The sequence below is a fragment of the Schistocerca piceifrons genome, unplaced genomic scaffold (genome assembly GCF_021461385.2).
Source record: "Schistocerca piceifrons isolate TAMUIC-IGC-003096 unplaced genomic scaffold, iqSchPice1.1 HiC_scaffold_948, whole genome shotgun sequence".
Lineage (NCBI taxonomy): Eukaryota > Metazoa > Arthropoda > Insecta > Orthoptera > Acrididae > Schistocerca > Schistocerca piceifrons.
The window spans coordinates 72,501-77,500 of NW_025729221.1; the positions used below are offsets into that span (position 1 = coordinate 72,501).

At 53.7% G+C, this 5,000-nt stretch overlaps 1 non-coding gene across 1 annotated transcript in view; it reads right to left on the bottom strand.

Moving 5' to 3' along the window:
* Window positions 1-1,327, bottom strand: part of LOC124773185 — a 1,909-nt gene extending 582 nt beyond the window's left edge. The window contains exon 1 of the ribosomal RNA XR_007014514.1: window positions 1-1,327. This exon is cut by the window's left edge and continues 582 nt beyond it. This is a non-coding gene — a ribosomal RNA (small subunit ribosomal RNA).
* Window positions 1,328-5,000: the final 3,673 nt, after the last annotated feature.

A 5,000-nucleotide genomic window follows, 5' to 3' on the forward strand; every position in this document is an offset into this window, starting at 1 on the left:
CCTTCCGGTGTCCGGGCCTGGTGAGGTTTCCCGTGTTGAGTCAAATTAAGCCGCAGGCTCCACTCCTGGTGGTGCCCTTCCGTCAATTCCTTTAAGTTTCAGCTTTGCAACCATACTTCCCCCGGAACCCAAAAGCTTTGGTTTCCCGGAGGCTGCCCGCCGAGTCATCGGAGGAACTGCGGCGGATCGCTGGCTGGCATCGTTTATGGTTAGAACTAGGGCGGTATCTGATCGCCTTCGAACCTCTAACTTTCGTTCTTGATTAATGAAAACATACTTGGCAAATGCTTTCGCTTCTGTTCGTCTTGCGACGATCCAAGAATTTCACCTCTAACGTCGCAATACGAATGCCCCCGCCTGTCCCTATTAATCATTACCTCGGGTTCCGAAAACCAACAAAATAGAACCGAGGTCCTATTCCATTATTCCATGCACACAGTATTCAGGCGGGCTTGCCTGCTTTAAGCACTCTAATTTGTTCAAAGTAAACGTGCCGGCCCACCGAGACACTCAATAAAGAGCACCCTGGTAGGATTTCAACGGGGTCCGCCTCGGGACGCACGAGCACGCACGAGGCGGTCGCACGCCTTCGGCTCGCCCCACCGGCAGGACGTCCCACGATACATGCCAGTTAAACACCGACGGGCGGTGAACCAACAGCGTGGGACACAAATCCAACTACGAGCTTTTTAACCGCAACAACTTTAATATACGCTATTGGAGCTGGAATTACCGCGGCTGCTGGCACCAGACTTGCCCTCCAATAGATACTCGTTAAAGGATTTAAAGTGTACTCATTCCGATTACGGGGCCTCGGATGAGTCCCGTATCGTTATTTTTCGTCACTACCTCCCCGTGCCGGGAGTGGGTAATTTGCGCGCCTGCTGCCTTCCTTGGATGTGGTAGCCGTTTCTCAGGCTCCCTCTCCGGAATCGAACCCTGATTCCCCGTTACCCGTTACAACCATGGTAGGCGCAGAACCTACCATCGACAGTTGATAAGGCAGACATTTGAAAGATGCGTCGCCGGTACGAGGACCGTGCGATCAGCCCAAAGTTATTCAGAGTCACCAAGGCAAACGGACCGGACGAGCCGACCGATTGGTTTTGATCTAATAAAAGCGTCCCTTCCATCTCTGGTCGGGACTCTGTTTGCATGTATTAGCTCTAGAATTACCACAGTTATCCAAGTAACGTGGGTACGATCTAAGGAACCATAACTGATTTAATGAGCCATTCGCGGTTTCACCTTAATGCGGCTTGTACTGAGACATGCATGGCTTAATCTTTGAGACAAGCATATGACTACTGGCAGGATCAACCAGGGAGCTGCGCCAACTAGAGCTGAGCAGCCGGCCGCCCGGGAGTGTGTCCCGGGGGCCCGCGCGAACACGCAAGCGTCCGCTCAATCATTCTGCAAACAGGAGGAGGCTGAGCTCCCCTGCACAATACACCTCGAAACCCTCTCAGGTCCCGGCGGCGCGCAGCGCCGTCCCAAGTACTTGGTCGGGTTCGAGAGAGGCGCAATCGCCCGGAGTTAGGCGAGTAGACGCTTTCGGTGCGACCACCCGTGCTCCCAACTGAGCTTGCCGCTGCCGACAGAGGCCCGGGAGCGTGCTGTCGTGGCATTGCCGGCGGGAGACAACACGCGCCACCTACGGTGACCGGCAGCTCCAACGCCAGCGCCACAGAAGGACAAAAGCCCCACTTGGGTGCCGAAGCGAACTCTCCCAGCACAGCGCACGCGCCAACACATCCGCACAGCTGCGATACAAACCACCAGCGAGAACCGCTGGGGCGACCGAGCAGCAGACGGCGTCGCGGCGCCGAGCGCCGGGCGGCGGCGCATCCTCAACGCACACAGTCCTCAATCGGACCAGCACACTGAAGATGTCCACCGCGCTTCGCACCGGGCCCGCGAGGACCTACTTTGGCCGCACGGCGCCGCGCGCAGGGTGCGCCGGCGCGCAGCTGCGACGCCTGCCGCGTCCGTCGGCCGGCGCGCCTGCCACTGGCCGCCCCCACCAGCCGGCTGTAGCGCGTGCGCCCACGCACCGCGCGGCCAGCACGCCGGGAGGCGCCCCCTCACCGGCCGGGGACGGTCCCACCCAGCCACCACCGCGTATCGCTTCACACCCAGATGCCGTTCAGTTTCATCGGCATGGTGGGTATCGCTGGAACAACCGGTTAGTACCTCAACCTATCGTCGCCATCACCGATTCACCCCTAGCGAGAACAACCGCACCACAACGGGTTACCATTTCTTCATTTGCGTAACTTCACCAGAAAACGTAGGCGTCCATCGCCATTAGCAACTTCAACGATTATTGCATGCCTGTGTCAGGTGTCACGCCACACTACGTCTGCCCACATACACGCAACAAAATGTGCACGCCTAGACAATACGTGGAAGGTGGCCCCCGTACGTATGCGATGTCCATTGCTCGAACGACTGTCAACCGGCCTCTGTAGCATGTCGCAGATATGGAACGCGGTGCACCATGCTATCACGGTGTTTGAGGAGAGACGACTAGGTCCGAATACATCAACACACAGCTCATGCTGATCGCCATCCACGGCGTCCGTTCCTCCCACACGTCTCTATGGCGTACCACACTGCAATCCAGCTCTCATAGGGAGACGACACGTAGCTGCGTGCACAATATTTGCACTGTATGGTCCGCCGTTTTTGGGCGCAGTCGTTGTACGGTCACACATGTGCCACGATGTATCATTCAGTACATAAGGACGAATGTGCAGTACAGATTGTGGTTCACGCGTACGACATCAGCGGACAGTTGACACAGGCCGCACCACAACGTAGCCTGCGTACGTCGCATGCGAAGGGCATTGAACATGCAAACTTGTCACCAACCAGCTTGCGAAGGCAGGGGGCAAGGTGGGGACGTGGGGACGTGGGGAGGGGTGGGGGGGGGGGGGGGCGGCATGTACGTCCTGCTGCCATCCACATTACAGTGTACAGCAGGAGCATGTGGAAAGTCAGCAAGACTTGCAAGGTGTTTAACATGAAGCGATACACAGGGGAGCGGGCAGTGCGAGTAGCGAACTATATTGCGAGGGTTGCGGGTGGGCAACACTACACTAATTGAACGAGTCGTATAACAATTACAGAGCAGGTTTAGGCGACAACGTGGGTTACGTTAGCGGACAACGTGGGTTACGTTAGCGGACAACGTGGGTTACGTTAAGGCACAACATGGGTTACGTTAAGGCACAACATGGGTTACGTTAAGGCACAACATGGGTTACGTTAGGGCACAACATGGGTTAGGTTAGGGGACAACATGGGTTAGGTTAGGGGACAACATGGGTTAGGTTAGGGGACAACATGGGTTAGGTTAGGGCACAACATGGGTTAGGTTAGGGCACAACATGGGTTAGGTTAGGGCACAACATGGGTTAGGTTAGGGCACAACATGGGTTAGGTTAAGGCACAACATGGGTTAGGTTAAGGCACAACATGGGTTAGGTTAAGGCACAACATGGGTTAGGTTAAGGCACAACATGGGTTAGGTTAAGGTACAACATGGGTTAGGTTAAGGTACAACATGGGTTAGGTTAAGGTACAACATGGGTTAGGTTAAGGTACAACATGGGTTAGGTTAAGGTACAACATGGGTTAGGTTAAGGTACAACATGGGTTAGGTTAAGGTACAACATGGGTTAGGTTAAGGTACAACATGGGTTAGGTTAAGGTACAACATGGGTTAGGTTAAGGTACAACATAGGTTAGGTTAAGGTACAACATAGGTTAGGTTAAGGTACAACATAGGTTAGGTTAAGGTACAACATAGGTTAGGTTAAGGTACAACATAGGTTAGGTTAAGGTACAACATAGGTTAGGTTAAGGTACAACATAGGTTAGGTTAAGGTACAACATAGGTTAGGTTAAGGTACAACATAGGTTAGGTTAAGGTACAACATAGGTTAGGTTAAGGTACAACATAGGTTAGGTTAGGTTAGGTTACACGTTGTTGTAAGGAAAGGTGTAGGGGGGGGGGGCGGGGGCGGCAGGTTCCTTGATAGTGATTATAGTAAGTGAATGCTTGTGACATGATCAGATTTGTCACGTCAGGATGCACCTTTGGCTTATTAGAGGCGGCGCTCCAATTCTATGCTTGTGTGAGACCTGTGTCTTTGACTCATGTCATTGTTTGTGCGCTGTGACAGGAGGTACTATTGTGATGTTGGGTGCACCGTTGTATAGGACATGTGTGGGTGTTGGTGCCTGGTCTGCGCAATGGTGGATGTCGAAAGGCTGGGATATTGTATTTTCCGCATGGACCTCCTGGTCTGGTTGTGATAGTGTGGATTGTGTAATGTGGCGGAGAAGATGCACTGGATGTTGTTCCATGCTGGTGCTTACATATTGTATGTGCGCCCGTTAGAAGCAGAGAGTGGTGCGTGATCAGAGTGTCTGGCTGACGTGTGGTTCCCATTGTGGGCAGACTCTTTCAGCATGTATACGGACAGTTGTGTATATTTGCTGTAGTTTGATGGCTCTGCATTGATTACTAATCAGCGCCGTGTGTACGGGTAATCTGGTTCCAGTCCAAAATGTTCCATCTGTGTACATTAGTGACAAAGACTCTCCCCATGCAGTGGGGCTCGGTCTGTTATAGCTCTTCCGCGTAATATATTTGCCCCACGTTTTTGCGACTGCGAGTGCGAGTGCAACGCGCATGGGGACCGACATGCTGATGGCTCGGTATCGGACGCCGTACAGTGAGCAACGCGATCGCGTCTCTCGCTCGTAAGTGGTACAGGTCGCGGCTCATGTATAGGGACAGCGGGAATGTCGCATATTGGAAATAACTCTTCATGAAACGCAAGTTATAGGGGTGGATTGCACTTTACGAGTGCGGGAAACTTCCGCCGTTCATCCGCTGGAGGTGCGAGTTTGGCGGTTGGGGTGGTGCACGAACGGGTGCGGGTGGAGTCATTGCCGGTCCACGGCTTCGTGCGGCAGAGCCACTGGAG